The sequence below is a fragment of the Papio anubis genome, chromosome 8, assembly GCF_008728515.1.
Source record: "Papio anubis isolate 15944 chromosome 8, Panubis1.0, whole genome shotgun sequence".
Classification (NCBI taxonomy): Eukaryota; Metazoa; Chordata; class Mammalia; order Primates; family Cercopithecidae; genus Papio; species Papio anubis.
Genome location: NC_044983.1, coordinates 5,137,825 through 5,156,158, shown reverse-complemented (window position 1 = coordinate 5,156,158; position 18,334 = coordinate 5,137,825). Strand labels below are relative to the sequence as shown.

At 36.8% G+C, this 18,334-nt stretch overlaps 1 long non-coding RNA gene across 1 annotated transcript; it reads right to left on the bottom strand.

Annotated features, from left to right (window-relative positions):
• Positions 1–754: 754 nt before the first annotated feature.
• Positions 755–17,798, bottom strand: LOC103886591. Its single transcript, XR_650321.4, has 6 exons — positions 17,700–17,798; positions 15,806–15,951; positions 14,596–14,641; positions 5,579–5,625; positions 4,557–4,671; positions 755–2,842 (listed from the first exon to the last, which is right to left on the bottom strand). It is a non-coding gene; the product is annotated as an uncharacterized LOC103886591 (long non-coding RNA).
• Positions 17,799–18,334: the final 536 nt, after the last annotated feature.

Here is an 18,334-nt window from a genome sequence, read left to right as displayed (position 1 = left end):
TGGGACATGTACTCCTCATGTCTAAAGCATCTCATCACCATTTAGGAGAAAGGAGTCAGATGTTTGTTTCTCTTTATACTTCTTAGAGAATTAATATGGTAGATCCTTGAAAAGGAGAAAGGGAAAAACTAAAATATTAAATATTAACCAAATAATATGACTATAGAAGTGCTATGACTTCTTGTAGCTGATTGGTAGTAATGCAAAAATATATCCCAAAATACCTGTAGACTTAATATGTATAATGGGAAAATTTACTTTCTGGAGAGGTTATTTTCAATAAGCGAATTTATTCATTTGGCCAAATATGAAATTTATTGTGCCTTTATCGTAATATCAACCCTTTGCAATTTGAGATGATGATTTCATAATTATAGATTAGTCTTTATAGAGTATAGCAGGCCGGGCGCTGTGGTTTACACCTGTAATCCCAGCACTTTGGGAGGCCGAGATGGGCAGATCACCTGAGGTCAAGAGTTCGAGACCAGCCTGAACAACATGGAGAAACCCCTTCTCTACTAAAAATCCAAAATTAGCCGGGCATGGTGGCGCACGCCTGTAATCCCAGCTACTCGGGAGGCTGAGGCAGGAGAATCGCTTGAACTCAGGAGGCAGAGGCTATGTGAGCCCAGATTGCACCATTGCACTCTAGCCTGGGCAACAAGAGCGAAACTCCGTCTCAAGAAAAAAAAAAAAAAAAAAAAAAAAAAATAGGACAGCAACATTGATTATCAGTAAATTTGGGACACAACTGGAATTAGAAGAATTAGAAGGATAAAAGTTACAACTCACCAGTGGAGCTGACCTCCAATAATAACAAACAATTTAAAACTCAGAGTCCAGGGGAGTTTTGTTAACCTTGGCTTATTTTTGGTAGGAGAGTAGAGATGGCAACATAGGATATTAAACATCATGGAGAAGTTAATTCCTCGATGGGAAAATCAAGAGCAGGCAAACACTTCATGTTAAATCCCAGGGAAAATATTGGTACTCCCTTGGTACAAGGTCATCAATAACTCCCCTGGGACACAGCAGACACCATCATACATAGAAGTGTTGAATTTTTCAAATTTCAACTTTCAGAGAAAAAGATGAAAGTTTCTGTCTCCTTGTGGGCACTGAAGCATATGTCTAAAAGTCATTCGGGGAGACAGGTGTAACTGTTATCTACCTGCAAAGATGAAATTGGTGATGGGTGTAAATAAAAGGACACCCATTAAAAATGTCGAGAGAAAGTCACTGCCAGGTAAAATATAAGAAAATGGTGCATTTTTTTATTTGCTCATTATCCTCATTTAGGATAACTGTATGAGGAAAATATAAACCCAGACCTATGGGAAACATTCACATTTTAAACTGGCTTAAAGCACTGGGATAACACAGTGAAGAGCCACACTGATTGATTCACTCATAATTAGAGTCTGAAAAGCAGGCTGTAATTGCCAAGATGCTCTTAAGCATGTTTACTTTCTGTGGGGGACTAAGAAAGGAGATGTAAACATGGTAATTAAAGGGTTATTTTTTGTCCTTTGTATTAAAAAATGTTATTCAAAAACAACTTGGTTTGTATGTGATTGGAATAAAATATTGAAATTTTTTATTTTCTCCTGCACTAAAGGGGATTATTGGTATAGGTAATTGACCACACATATAATTACTATCAAAACAGGGGCTAGTGTTTGATAAAGCCAGTGCCTCAGCCATGATCTGTGTGCTGAAGTTCGCCTTCATTCCCTCAGGTTTATGCTGTGCAGCTTCCTAACCCATTTAAAGTCAAACATTGATAGTTCTCTATCATACAGCATGTTAACATTCAAAGTGCATGCCTGGGTCCTAGAATAACAGCTACAGATTTAGTTGTTTCTACTGAGACCAATTTGTCTTCGTAATTATATCTATGTTTGGTCTTTGCTATGGTCTGAATGTTAGTGTTCCCCCTAAATTCATGTGTTGAAACCTAATACCCAATGTTACAGTATCAAGAGGCAGGAATTGATTAGGTCATGGGGGCTCCACCTTCACAAATGGAATTAGTACCTTTATAAAGGAGGATGGGGCAAGGTCTGTTGACCCTTCTGCTATCTGAGGATGCAGCAGCAGAAGTTGCCTTCTTTGAAAAACAGAGCAAGCCCTCACTAGACACTGAATTTGCTGGTACCTTGATATTAGGATTCCCAGCATTCAGAACTGTGAGCAATAAATTTCTGTTTTTTTAATCAATTAACAAGTCTAGGGCATTTTGTTGTAGCAGCTCAGATAGACTAAGACAGTCTTAATCTTTAGACATTAGGAGGGCAGGAAATTATGTGAAGAAAGAAATCCGGATAGTTCAATAGATACACAGTTAACCCTTGAACAATGCAGGGGTAAGGAATGTCAGATCCTATGCAGTCAGATGTTGAAAACCTGCCTATAACTTTATGACTCCCTGAAAACTTAAGTACTGATAACCTACTGTTGACCAGAGGCCTTACTCATAACATAAGACATATTTTGTAAGTTATGGTTACATACTGTATTTGTAAAATGAAGTAAGCTAGAGAAAAGCTTTTTAAGAAAATCATAAGGAAAAGAAAATATGTTTCCTATTCATTAAGTGGTAGTGGATCATTATAAAGGTCTTCATCCTTATCATCTTCACGCTGAGTGGGTGGAGGAGGAGAAGGAAGAGGAGAGGTGGTTCTTGCTGTCTCAGGGGTGGCAGAGGCAGAAGAAAATCCTTGCTTAAGTGGAGTCCTGGCAGGTACAGGCAGAAGGAGGAGGTGGGGTTGCAGACACTGGGGTGGTCATCAGCTGCTCATTGGTGCTCCTGGATTTTGTTTGACCCATGCCTCCTCTCCACCTGGAAACATAAGGAGACTTTGATGTCTTTGACGTCCAGAGGGAGCTGCTGCCACCATAGTTCCAAGCTTGAAGTCACTAGGACTTCTCTCAAACTTACGTGCTGAGAAGGCTCAGATGTTGGCCTCAGCTCTTAGGCTGAACTGAGCAGATCCACCCACGAAAACTTTATGTATTGAAACAAAGAAAGGAGTCCATCAGAAAGCAACACCTATAATCCTGGGCTTGGCAGCAAGGATGAGAACAGATAGTGGAAATCCTGCAATCTGAAAAGCAGACTGACGGGTGAAAAAGAAGCTGAAGATGCATGGCATTCTAGCCCCCTAATCTAGAAATGTTAGTAAGAGCCAACAACTGCTTAATCGAAGACCAAGGACCAGAATTCCCAGGTGAAAATCATTTACTAAAAAAAAAAAAAAAAAAAGAAGCAGCCGAGCAGGGTGGCTCACGCCTGTAATCCCATCACTTTGGGAGGCCAAAGTAGGTGGATCACTTGAAGTCAGGAGTTCGAGACCAACCTGGCCAATGTGGTGAAACCCAGTCTCAACTAAAAATGCAAAATCAGCCGGTTGTTTTGGTGGGCACCTGTAATCCCAGCTACTCAGGAAGCTGAGGTAGGAGAATCGCTTGAACTCTGGTGGCGGAGATTGCAGTGAGCTGAGATTGTGCCACTGCATTACAGTATGGGCAACAGAGCAAGATTCCATCTCAAAAAAAAGAAAAAAAAAGGACATAGTTATAGCTTGTGGGCAGCTGCATAGCATGCCATGCGAAGAAGAACAAAATTTTTCAAATAATCAAGATTGGAACTCTGGCTTATCAGGTCTCATCTTATATTTCAAATTTCTAGCTAAGCAGATCTATGCTGGAGCCACATTTACTGAGCTACCATCACCAAGTGTTGTTCCCAAACCACCAAGCTGCTGAGTTCCTATTTCGTTTAATCCTTCTGATAAAGAAATAATGACATTTCAACTTAAAACCTTACTTAAAATACAGGTATAAGATAAAGTCCTAATGTTTAAATTTTTTTATGGTTACAGATAGTTGTCAATTGGTCTGACATTCACTAGGGAATTAATCTATTTGTGTAGAACTGCTAATTAATGTAAAAATACAATTAGATTTCATCTCATTGGTTTATGGATTGTGTACACTCATGTAATGGTAATATCAGCGTAACTTTAACTAAATTCATAGTAGTACTTGGTATTAAGTGTTCTCAACTGAGTAACTTTTAAGTGAAACCATTCAAGTTTAGATCTGAGTGGGAGGGGGTAAAGGAATCAACTTTTTCTATTGATTGTTGGGGTAAAATAGTAATTTAAGTTATCATCCATGAGCCAGTAGATTGTCCGAATGTGAATCATATTATAAGCGTCTAGCTAAGTGATACAAGATCAGAGAACTAAGTCTCAAGACCTAGGTAATCGAGAACTAGGTTAATTGTGTGAAAGTTTAGTGTACTAGAACCCAAGCCAGTAATACGCCAACAACCTGATGCACTGCCAGAAGAAAATGTGAAATTGTCTTCATATTTGCATTTTAGTATGTTGTACATTGGTAATGTTAAAAAGGGCTCTTGGGACTTATTTGAATGAAGCATAAAATACACCAATGGTTCTGTTTCTCAGGTACAGTGGATATAGGTATCTGCCAACAAATACACCAAAATTATGTTTTACAGAAACAGTATTTAATGGCTACTCACTAACTTTCAAAATACACTTTTGTATCACAGCACTGCAGAGCCATTCTGATAGTGATCTGCCCTCATCATTCCTGCCAAGCTTGCTTTAGGGAATTGGATAATGTGCAAGTTTTAAGTACCTAGGGAAGAGAGAGCCGTGTAAATAGATGTAACTTGTAGCATATGTAAAGCCTTTATCCTACAAAAATGCAATATTTTAATATGGATTTGCTAAATGTAAGACCCTGGACTGTTTGTTATACTATGACCTAATTCTAAAAGTTCAAAATAATTTGTTTTTAAAATTTCCCCTTGTCTTAAAGTGCCAGTATACACACACACACACACACACACACACACACGTTATAATTTTATAATTGATTTGGTTGTAAATTATATTTCAAAGTAAATCTTTGTAATAAGTTTTATAACTAAAAAGTTTTAAAGCTGCTGAAACATAATTTTTAAGAGATGTTAAATGCAGTATAGGCTTGTTTTTATTTTCCTTCTCTAAGCCCAAAGATGAACTAAAGGGTTTCTCCAACCTTAAAAATTCTTTTTGGCTTTAATCCAGTCTTAGAATCTATGATGCAAAGGTAGTTTAGTGTGCAATATCAGTGATGTCTGTTTTTATTTGGTCAAGAGTAATTGCAACTGAGACTGAGGGGACCGCATATGCAAAAGATGTAAACTTTTGCATAATACCTTGAATAACACGTTTTACCAGCCTGAAAGGTAAACATTAAATATAAGTTAACCTCACAACAAGTTAAAAGAAAAAAAGTACGTGGGTCAATTTAAAAATTCTGATAATTCCCTATTTTCTAATTTGGCATCTTTTTGATGTTTATAATCAGATGGCTAAGTTGTATTTTCCAAATAAATTCAGATGAAATAATATTGCCCAAGTTAAATATTGATATCCTAAAGGCAAATTTATATAGTACTTAATGTACATAATATGAAATTGAAGCATGAAATTTAAAGAATAACAGTTTTTATTCTCGCATCCCCACACACAGAAACGTGGACACTCGTGTTTCCAACCTGCATTGTTCAAGGCTCAGCTGCAGTTTCTTACAGTGCACTTACACCTAAATAGATAAAGCAGAAATATTACACATAAATATGAATAAATACATGTGTAGAGTTACTTACAAACATCATTCAGTTAGAATACTGGTGAAGCATTTGTTTTTAGATATGGTTATTTAGAGTAGAGTGTTTGTCTTTATTCCTAATTTGCATTCAGTGAATCTGAAATCCAGTTCTCAGTTGCTGCTGATAATAAAACTGTAAATCATAAACATTTGGAACAAATGAGACTTCACTATGTTTCTATTTTGCTCAGTGGCATTATTCTATTAATTACTGTTATACAATCTGTGCAATGAAGGAGCTACAGCAGGGCCCAGAGTCCGTGGGAGTGAGAGGCGGCAGGGGATTCATACCCACAGAGAGGCTTTCTCTGCAGGCCTTTCCAGGAGTCAAAGGAGACCTGGGAGAGGTCGAGAGACAGGAGGGAGCCTCTGTCGTGGCCCTGGCCTGAGGGAGGGAACAAGCAGCTGCTATGGGAACAGTAAGCAACCACATATAAATCCTCTTTCTTCTCTTATATGGAACAAATGCTTTAAACTGCTGAGGGAGGGAAGCACTCTGTCACTTCAGAGCATGGATGAAGATCCAGTAGATGTGGGCAGAGGGAATTTTAAAAATAAAAACAAACAAACCAACCTCTACCTCTAGGGAGGGGTACAAAAACTTCCTGAGGTCAGATTGTGAAAATATCTCTCTTGCAAGGAAGAGGCAGAAACACTGAGAAGGCCTCTCTCTGAGTCCCAAAATCCTATCACTTGCCTAAATTTGAGGTTGAGACAGAGGAGTAGAAAGAGACTTCTCATTGCCCCCACTGGGCTAACACGAGTCAATTAGTGAGTTACTTCTGAGCAACACTGAGAGGGGGCGAGCTCATGGAGAGAGACCTGCTGTCAGGGGCTGGCATCAAGGGTGGACCAAAGCTGAGGATGGAGCAGAAACCTTGAGGCAAAACCCTAAACACGAGACAACACTGAAGACATTTGCAACCTTTAGTCCACTAAAGGATGACAACAGCAACAAGAAAACTGAAACCTAACTTGACGCCTAACTCGGATTAATGCTACACCTCCAACAAAAGATCTAGCTGAAGAACAGACATCCCATTTCTAGATATAATTGTTAATTACCTCATCTACATTGTCCTTCATAAAATGACTAACTTTCAACCAAAAACTACAAGATACACAAAGAAGAAAAAATTAAAAAAAAAAAAAAAGAAAACTCATGAGGTAAAATGATCAGTAAAACTAGGCCTAGTTGAATAGTTCTATTAATCATCTTGATAGTGTCTGAAGAATACTATCAAATGTATACTATCAAAATGTGTATATAAAATGTATACTATCAAAATATATACTATCAAAATGTATCCCAAAAAGTCCAAACGTCCTTCAGATGTTTGAATTATCCTTCAGGAATTCAAAATAACAATAATTAACCTTTTGAAGGTTGTAGTGAAAATTCCAGACAATATGCATCAACAAAAATACAAGTTTAACAGAGAGAGAGAAATTAAAGGAATCAACTGGAAATGCTATAAATGGAAAGTATGCTAGCAGAGATAAAGAATGTCTTTGAAAGATTCATTAGTAAACTTGACCCAGCTGAGGAATAATCCAGTGAACCTGAAGATAGGTAAATGCAAATTATCCAAATAAAAATACACAAAGAAAGAATCAAATATATTTTATTAAAGTATCACTCATAACAAACAATTAAGAAATATAAATAATTAAATTTTAAATAAATGGGTATTTTCATGTTTGTAGAATTTATACTCTGGAAGTTGTAAAAGCCTCAAACTGTACAAAGAGTTTTGGGAACACACACACACACACACACACACACACACACACACATAGACACACCCCTCCCCACAGAGGAGAAGTCCAGTTTCAACTTAGATACATACTGGTGCATTTATGTGCCAATATTTTATTTTATTTACTTTATATTATTTATTATTTTCTCCAACTTTCATTTTTGGTTCTGGGGTACATGTGAAGGTTTATTGTATAGGTAAATTACATTTCACAGAGGTTTGGTGTACAAATAATTTTGCCACTCAGTAATAAGCCTAGTACCCAATAGGTAGTTTTTTGATCTTCACCCTCCCCTCACCCTCCACCCTCAAGTAGGCCCCTGTGTCTGTTTTTATTTGTGCTCATGTGTACTTAACGTTTAGCTCTCACTTATAAGTAAGAACATGCAGTATTTGGTTTTCTGTTCCTGCATTAGTTTGCTTAGGATAATGGCCTCCAGCTCCATCCATGTTGCTACAAGGGACATAATCTCATTCTTTCTCATGGTTGCATAGTATTCTGTGGTGTATAAATATACCACATTTTCCTTATCCAGTCACCATTGATGGACATTTAGGTTGATTCCATGTCTTTGCTATTGTGAAGAGTTGCTACAATGAACATACGCATGCATGTGTCTTTATGACAGAGTAGTTTATATTCCTTTGGGTATATGACCAATCATGGAATTGCCTAGTTGAATAGTAATTCTGCCTTGAGTTCTTTGAGAAATCACCAAAGTGCTGTCCACAATGGCTGAACTAATTTATATTTCCACCAGCAGTGTATAAATCTTCCCTTTCCTCTGCAACTTTGCCAGCGTCTGTTTTGTTTTAATTTAATAATAGCCATTTTGACTGGTATAAGATGGTATCTCATTGTGATTTTGATTTGCATTTCTCTAATAATAAGTGATGTGAAGCATTTTTTTCATATGCTTATTGGTCACATGTGTCTTCCTTTGAAAAATGTCTGTTCATATCCTTTGCTCACTTTTAATGGGGTTGTTTTATTCTGGTTAATTTGTTCAAATTCCTCATAGATTCTGGCTATTACATCTGTGTTGGATGCATAATTGGCAGATATTTTTTCCCATTCTGTAGGTGTCTATTCACGCTGTTTATAGTTTATTTTGCCGTACAATAGCTCTTTAGTTTAATTAGTTCCCACTTGTTAATTTTTGTGTTTGTTGCTATGGCTTTTGGCATCTTCATCATAAAATCTTTGCCAGGTCCTATGTCCAGAATATTTCCTAGGTTATCTTTCAGCCTTTTTATAGTTTTACATTTATAGTTTTACAGTTTTACATTTAAGTCTTTAATACATCTTGAGTTGATTTCTTTATACAGTATAAGGGAGGGGTCCAGGTTCAATCTTCTGCATATAGCCAGCCAGTTATCCTGGCACCATTTATTGAATAGTAAATTCTCTATTGCTTGTTTTTGTCAAATTTGGGATTGATTGTTTAATTTCCATGGAATAGTATGGTTTTGAGAGATCTTTTTGATATTGGTTTTTATTTTTATTGTGCTGTGGTCCAAGAATGTAGTTGGTATAATTTTTGTTTTAAATTTGGTGAGTATTGCTTTATGGCTGAGCATGTGGTTGATTTTCAATTATGTGCAATGTGCAGATGAAAATAATACATATTCTATTCTTGTGGGGGTGGAGTCTTCTGTAGATGTCTCTTAGGTCTATTTGGTTAAATGTTAAGGTTAGCTCCTGAATATCTGTTAGTTTTCTGCCTCCATGATCTAATACTGTCAGTGGGGTGTTGTCTTCCATTCTTATGTGTGGTTATTAAAGTCTCTTTTTAGGTCCCTAAGAACTTGTATTATGAATCTAGGTGTTCCAGTGTTGGGTGCATATTTATTTAAAATGGTTAAGTCTTGTGGAATTGAACCCTTTATTACCATGTAATACTGTTTGTGATTTTTGATCATTGTTGGTTTAAAGTCTATTTTGTCTGCAATAATAATAGAAACTCCTCCTTTTTTCTGTTTGCTTGATATATTTTCATCAAAGCCTTTACTTTGAGCCTATGGGTGTCATTGCAGGTGAACTGGGTCTCTTAAAGACAGCATACGTTTGGTTCTTGCTTCTTTATCCAACTTGCCACTTTGTGCATTTTAAATGGGGAATTTAACCCATTTACATTTAAGGTTAACATTGATATGTGTGGATTTGATCCTGACATCATAATGTTAGCTGGGTGTTACATAGTCTTGATTCTGTAATTGCTTTATAGTGTCAACAGTCTGTGAACTTAAGTGCATTTTTGTGGTAGCCAGCAATGGTCATAATCGTCTCTTGTTTCCATGTTTAGCACTCCTTTAAGGACCTCCTGTAAGGCAAGTCTGGTAGTAATGAATTTGCTTAGCATTTGCTTGTCTGAAAAGGATTTTGTTTCTCCTTCACTTAAGAAGAATAGTTTGGCTGGATATGAAATTCTTGGTTGGAATTTTATTTAAGAATGCTGAATATAAGCTCCCAGTCTCTTCTGGCTTGTAGGTTTTCTGCTGAAAGATCTGATTTGTTTTTTCACTTTGACCTTGGAGCATCTGATGACTATGTGTTTTGGAGATGATCATCTTTATACTATCTTTAAGGGGTTATCTGAATTTCCCGAATCTGAATGTCAATGTCTCTAGTGAGGTTGGGAACATTTTCATGGGCAATATCCTCAAATGTGCTTTCCAAGTTTCTTACTCTCTCTCTGTTTCTTTCAGGGACACCAGTGAGTCATAGGTTCGGTTTTGTTACATAATCCCCTATTTCTTGGCAGTTTTGTTCATTCTTTTTCATTTTTTTTCTTTATTTTTGTCTGAGTTGATTTGAAGAAGTAATCTTTGAACTCAGATTCTTTCCTCACCTTGGACTATTCTACTATCAACAATTCCAACTATCTCATGAACTTCTTGTAGTAAATTTTTCTTTTTTATTAGACTAATTTGGTTCTTAAAATGGCTATTTTATCGTTCAGCTCTTGTATCATTTTATTGGATTTCTTTGATCCTTGGATTGGGTTTCAACTTTCTCTTGAATCTTGATGATCTTCATTGCCATAAAAAATTCTAATTTCTGTATCTATCTGTCAGCCATTTCAGTGTGGTTAAGGACCATTGTTGGGGAGCCAGTGCAGTCCTTTGGAGGTAACAGTACACTCTGGCTTTTTGAGTTGCTAGCATGCTTGCACTGGTTCTTTCTCATTTTTGTGGCTGATGTTCCTTTATTCTTTGAAGCTGCTATCCTTTGGATGGGGCTTTTTGCTTGTATAATCTTTGATGACCTTGAGGATTTCACTGTGCTATAAGTTGGGTTCAGTCAGCTGGCTTTATTTATGGATGATTTCAGGGGACCAAGGCTCAGCTCAGCCCTCCTGGACTGAATTTTCTAACACTGAGGGACTGAAACCTAGCACATGGCTTTTTTTCTCTCGTTTCTTGAGGTTAAGTATCTGCTGCACTGGAGGGACTGAGTTGTTCCTGGTCCACTGACAGCAACATTTTGATGGGGGTTTCTGGCTAAAGTGCTTCATTGGGATTGCAACACCTGGGTCTGTGTGTACTGAAGGTGGTGGAGTGGTGGTTCTAGGCTGTCCATGCACATGCTTGCAGCCGTGGTGATGAAGCAGTGGGATATGCACATGTGGGCACACACCAGTGGTGGTGGCAATGTAGTGAGGTGTATGTGCATGCACTAGCAAAGCAGCTTGGTGAGTCTGCAAGCATGTGTATGTGGATGGGGGCCCATCTGCAGAGGCTCTCTGGTAGTCAGATGGGTTCTGCCAGTGAAGGAGCTATGGCTTCTGTGAAGTGCCCTGGCTGGGCATCTGAGTCTGTGCTGCAAGTGGGTACAGAGAAGCATGGACTCAGGGAGAGGCCAGCAGACAAGGGGATGCTCAGATCAGACTGTCCTATCTTCGGGGCAAGATCACCCTGTTCTGTCCAAGTCTGACAGTCAACAAAGGCCAAAGCCACCTAGAAGTGTGTGAATAGCTTAGGGGGTGTATGTCCCTAGCCATGCTCCACTATAGCTGTTCCCATGCTAAACCCTCTGGGCTTTACACAGGCTGAAGTCCTGTCCCTGCCAACTCTCTAAGCAGCTATCTCTGCCAGCTCAAATGTCTGAAGTGGTCATGGGGTCTCCTGTAGCTCAGTTTCTGGAAGTCCATGGGAAGAGTGAGCCACTCCTACTTAACTCTCCCCTTCTCTTGGAGCTCCTCAGGGGCCAGGAACAAGTGCTGGCACTCAGCAACCACATTCAGGGGTCTCACATGTCTCCTTTTTCAGCCCAGGGTCTGCATTCTCCCTCTGTCCATTCTCAATGCCTTCTTTCTGATGATCTGCTCAGAGTATGATGGTCTTCCTGATGGCCTGGTCTCTCGGTGGAAGAAGCTCCTCCTGGCTGCATCTAGTTGGCCATCTTGGCTCCTCCAGTTTCTTATTTACTAATATTTTAGTTGATATTTTTGCATCGTTGCTTTACATTTTATTTGTATGTGATCCTGTTCAATTTTCCTTTTTGTTTGTTTGTTTTTTGCATGTACTATCCTGCCACAGTTTTTCTTCTTTTAAAAATCATCCTGATCTGTTTTCTCATTTATATAAAGTCAGTGTTATATGTTCTTAAATGTTTTGGTAAAACTTCCTTTTGAAGAAAAAGTATTTTAATCTGGTGTGTCCTTTTTTAGGGGGATATTTAAATTATTTGAAGGTATTCTTCTTTTCTAATCCTTCTAAAATCCTTCTGGTAATTTAATTTTTTCTCTATGAAAATGTCCACTTCATCAAATTTATAAAATTTATTAGCTGAAGTTTTTTCATAGAATTATCAATATTATTATTGTTCCTGTTATTACTATTATCTTCCCCCATCCTAGAGGGTAACTGGTATGTTGTGAGTTACATGTCTGTTCTTGCTTTTTTAGCATACATGCTTAAATCATGACCTCAGCCTCTATACAGCTGCAGTTCAAAGTAGATCTTTTGACCACTGGTGAATTCTTTCTTGCTAGGACATTAGAAGTATCACACATCTGGGTACGTGGTTGGATGGATGCTTTTGCCAAGCCCAGTTGTGTGAAATCTGTCCATCTGCAATCTGTAGGTTCAGGTACAGTTAGTTTCCTGCAACCTTCTTTCCTAGGAGGGCCAATCCTTTATACAGGACCCAATTTCCAGAAGTGACCTTGGACTCCACCCCAACCTCACACCAAGCCCTCTGTGCTTCAAAATATGTCAATGTTACCTGTCCCTGCTCTCCGTTTCAGAACCTGGAACATGTTTGTCAAAACTGTGGCTTTCTGTGTGTGGTCTATGAAAGGATTGCATTGATTTGAAGATGAAAAAGTAATTTTAGGTGTATTAGATTATAATGTATTTGGATGCAGATTCCAAGAGGGAAATATTTATTAGTGTTTTGTTCCATAATCTACTCTCAATACCTAGAAATTCTCTAGAATATGGTAGGCACACATTTTAATTAGTTAAATGAATGTCTTAGTATTTCTATATCTACCCTATGTATAGGCTAGAATAGTGGTAGAATTTAAGACATGACTCACAGAAGTATTAATAAATAAACCCATAGAGGAACATTTATTTGATAAAAATTATCCTAGAGTTTAAACATTTTGATATTTTAGTGATAATTATTCTTTTTATTATATCAGACTTTATTGTGAAGCTCATGTGACCTTTCCATCCCCCTGTTTCATGTGTGTGTAAATCCACACACCATATCGAATGCATTTATTGAATGTATTTACATAATTTTATTATTTAATCCTCATATGTGTGTATGTCTATTGTGTGTATAAACATTGAGATGAATTATACACAAACAATTTTATTTTGCAAATGAATTAATTTGCTAACACCAGCTAATGCCAGAGCTGAATTTAAAAAGCCTTCAGTGCACAGCACCCAGACATCTCCAAACTTCTTTGCGGTTTCTACTCTACTGACTTGTTTTAGTAGTTATCTTTCCGCAGATTTAACTCCCTTCCACACTTGATGAAAGTGGTTAATCATCGATAATTGCCCTGAGTATTGTTGATTTGGGTTAATGTAACATTTGTTTGTTTTGAATGACTAAGCCAGAAGGAGGCCTCGCGTGCATCAGCCTGCACCACATTGGGGACATGGGACACAGCAGATGCCAACACCATGTCTTCTGGGAAGGTGAAGATCACCTTTAATGCACCGTGTGGGGAGGCATAAAAATAAAACCCCATCATAACAATTCTATCTGATCTTAATGTTGTTAAATTTACAGAGAGGTTGGATGAAAGTTATAACCCACTACCTGTAAGTGAAATAAAGGAAAACTGATAGGAGATTTTTTTGACATCGTGTAAAAGAAGAAGAGAGCGGACTCTGAAGATCAATCTTTTAAAGGGTTGCTGACACTACCTTGAATAAAATGCATTTTTAGAGCCACTTAATCTTCTAAAGTAAGTTTGTGAAGTGAGGTCTTTAACATTTTAGCCTGAATGCATCACATTTTCTGAACCACACCATCCATTCTGAGAATTACCAAAGCCTGAGATACAATAGGGACAGGCTCATGATAAAAACACTTCACAGCAAAACACAAAAGAGAGTGGCACCATAGCATGTTTACTTCCCTGAATTTTCGTTAGTTGAAAATTCTGGTTAAGGCCATTGAGCTTTAAATAGTATCTTATGTTATTTAATTTTTAATTTTACATATTATCTTATGTTATTCAATTTAATTTTAATGACCCCATCCTTAGTGGTCATTATTTCTACACAAACATATCCTTAAAAAGGTCACTTTTAAAAGTTCAAATAAAAATCTTACAGTATGCCTACTTTTTACAAAGTATAGTAGGTTAGACTGTTGCTACAGAATAACTTGTGAGTAACCAATGTGAAAAAAAAATTGAATAAGGATTAATTTTGAGTTTTAGAATATCATATCATAAATATTATACTTATTATACCTGGGAACTTCACAATATTTTAATATCAAACATACATATGTCCATACAAATGTTGTTATTAGCCAAGGTCTCTGTCAATTCAATACATTCATCTCACAAAATTAAACTACTTTCTTTCTGTAATATCTGGTATTCATTGGTAGTAACCATCTCTCTTAGAACTCTACATAGAGACAATTCAAAATAACACATACCATTGGCTTTTGAGCTATGCGATCACTTAGCATTGCACTTCTATTACTAGAAAGCAAAACATCATTTTATTTAACAAATAAGATATTAATCTATCTGAATTTATGTATTAGAATGAAAATAACGCAAATTTAACACAGAAAGAAAAGAAGAGAAACTAGATGGCATCATAGAAAATATTTGGCCCAGAGAAGAGGAAATGCTAGAAATACTATTGGCCATAAAATCTTATGAAATATGAACATCAACAAATTATCACTCCCTATTAGCTGTAATGTTTTCCAACATTTTACTGTATACGCAGAGATTTAATACACTATACATAGAGTTCTATAGCTCTTCCCCCGTCAACATTATACAATTAGTTCAGCTGTAATGCAACATATGTGAGCCTAAATCACCATCATATGCAAATCATACAAATAACACACACACACACTTACACACATATACACACGTACATAGAAATACACACATAAACATACACACATACATACATACACATACACACACAGATTAAAGGAAAATTGGGGTCAGAGGACACCACTCAACAACTTTGGCAGTGACATTAAAAAAAAAAGTTATTAAAAGTAAAATGGTGGCGGAGTTTTGTACATGTTAAGTGATCAAATATATACATACCATAGTAAATATGGAACTTTATTTTTAAACATATCTAAGGCTGGGTGCGGTGGCTCACACCTGTAATCTAAACTTATTTGCAAAAGATGCATTTCATAAAGGACTGTTACCAAAACACACAAATAACTCTTAAAATGCAATTATAGTAAGAAAGAAATCAGATTAAAAATTTACCAAAGCCGTGAATAGACAGCTAACCAAACAAGATATACAGATTGTAGATAAGCTTATGAAAAGCTTATGAAAATTTATCTGATGATATATGATGTAAAATCATTTACGTCATGATATATGATTTTACATCATACATAAATTCTAATTAATACAACAAGATATTGCTACACATGTTAGAATGGCCAAAATCCAGAACATTGACAATACCAAACTCCACAGAGGACGTGGAGCAACAGAAACTCTCATTCATTGCTGGCGGGAAGGCAAAATGGTGCAGCCACTTTGGAAGATGGTTTTCGGTTTCTTAGACAACTGAAGAAACTTTAACATATGATTCAGCATCATGTTTTTTGGTGACTACCCAAAATAGTTGAAAATTTATGTCCACATAAAAACCTGCACACAGATGTTCAGAGCAGCTTTATGCATAATTGCCAAAATGTGGAAGCAATGAAGATGTCCTTCAGGAGGTGAATGGATAAACTGTGGTATATCCAGGCAATGGACTATTATTCAGTGCTAAAAAGAATGAGTTTCAAGCCCTGAAAAGACATGAGAGAAAACAACATTAAAGCAAAGTTCATTATTGTATCATTTTTAGCTGCTTTGCCATAGAAGTTATTTGTAAAAACATTGTGATAATCCAAAACCAATAAATTTACGTGGTCTTTTGTTGAACAGTGTCCCCTTATTTGAGGCTTTGCTTTCAGCAGTTTTAGTTGCCCACAGTCAACTTCAGTCAGAAAATATTAGATAGAAAATGTCATAAACAATTCTTAAGGTTTATGTTGCATGTTGTTCTGAGTAGCTTGATAAAATCTCGTGCTGTCCTGCCCCATGCCACCGGGTTGTGAGTCACTCCTTTGTTGGGCATCTCCATGTTGTGGACTGTACCTGCCCATGAGTCACTCAGTTGTCATCTAGGTTATCAGGTTGACAGATCCCATGAAGAAGGGTGAGTACAATAGTACAAGATTAATAAGACATTTGGAGAGAGACCATATTCACATTATTTTGATTACCGTATGTATTAGTCCGTCCTCAAACTGCTATAAAGAACTATCTGAGACTGGGTAATTTATGAAGAAAAGAGGTGTCATTGACTCACAGTTCCGCAGGCTGTACAGGAAGCGTGGCTGAGGAGGCCTCAGGAAGTTTACAATCATGGTGGAAGGGTGAAGGGGAAACTAGCACCTTCTTCACATGGTGGAGCAGGAGACAGAGAGCAAAGGGGGAAGTGCCACACACTTTTAAACCATCAGATCTCATCAGAACTCACTCACTATCATGAGAACAGCCAGGGGGAAATCTGCCCCCATGATCCAATCACTTTTTAACAGTTCCCTCCCCCAACATTGGGAATTACAGTTTGACATTTGGGTAGGGACACAGAGCCAAACCATATTATCATACATTGTTGTAATTGTTCTATTTTATTACTAGTTATTATTAGTCTCTTACTGTGTCCAATTTGCAAATTAAACTTCATCATAGGCATGTATGTACAGGAACAAACGTGGTCTATTTGGGTTCAGTACTATTCAGGCATTCACTGGGTGTTTTTAAATGTATCCCCTGTGAATAGGGAGTATGACTGTAAGTTATTTATAATTTCATATTATTATACATTCTTTCAGAATATCCTTATTCTAAAAATATTTACAATAATAAATGTTATACTGACACATAACATTGACATAAAAATATTCCTTTAAAATAAATTAGAATACATTATATATAATGGGTAATTTAAAATGAGCACTTTGAAGCCAATTGTAATTCTATCACCTAAAAATTATTTAAGCTCGACCGAATTACTAAACATCACCAAACCTGAATTTCTTTGTCTAGAGAATGGAGATGAAAATATTTCCTGCATTTTAATATGGTACAGAATGGAAAGGTATGACATTTGTAAAACTGTCATGCACTCAATAAATGCTAACTGTAGGAGTACAGTCCTAAGATTTTAATAAATCTGGGTGAAGTATTAAATATTTTTAAGGTTTCCAAATTCATTTTAGCAAGTTACTTTCCAAAAGATGCGTATAAGAGAATACTTGTGGTCTAACTTTGCCAGAATATTTTAAAACAATTTGCTATTTTTAAAGATATATTTCTTTCTTTTTTATTTGCTTATGAGTGATGAATATATTTTCAGAGGATATCTCTCCTGTGGACTGAAGTTTTTCCTATTCTACCATATGCCTTTTCTTTAAAAAAAAAAAAAAAATCATTTATATACCTTATGTTCCTAGGTTGCTGTCTTTGGGTTTAAATTTGAAAGTACCTTTAATGAATCCCTTGTCTTCCTTATTTTCTCTTGAATGCCTGATTCTTATCTCCTGCTCATGATTTTTCTTCCTTGTGTCATTTCTACTTTCTTTCACCTCTTCATTATGATGTCACAGAGCAAAACCTGGTAAAGTTTCTGCAGGCCTCTTCTTGCTGCCTCCACTAAGGAGAACTCTGGTCTCATCCGCAATTCCTGCTTATACCACCTCCTATTCAGCCTCATGTGTTCCTAGACCAGGTCAAAGTAAATATAACCTTTATAGAAGACAATTAAATAAGCTGGGGGGGGGGGGGCAGTGGGATTTTATATCAGAATCACCTCAAGACATTTATTTGAAACATTCAAGGCTAAACTTTAAAGTGAGACAAAATATGTTGGGTTTTGAGAGTGTGCAAGTCCTTTTTGCTGCGAATTTTATCCCAGCAATGTGTCTTCATTTTTCAATTATTTCATTTGTTTGAATTTTGACTTGGTTTTCTTAACATGAAATTCATCCTGCGTACAATTATCTGTCGGATGTAAGTTCTGAAGTGGGGCCACAAATCCCTTTAGTCTAAATTGTCAGAGCTTTTCACAGTGTAGAATTACCCTAGCTGACTTTTATGCAATGCACATTGCCGTCACATTCA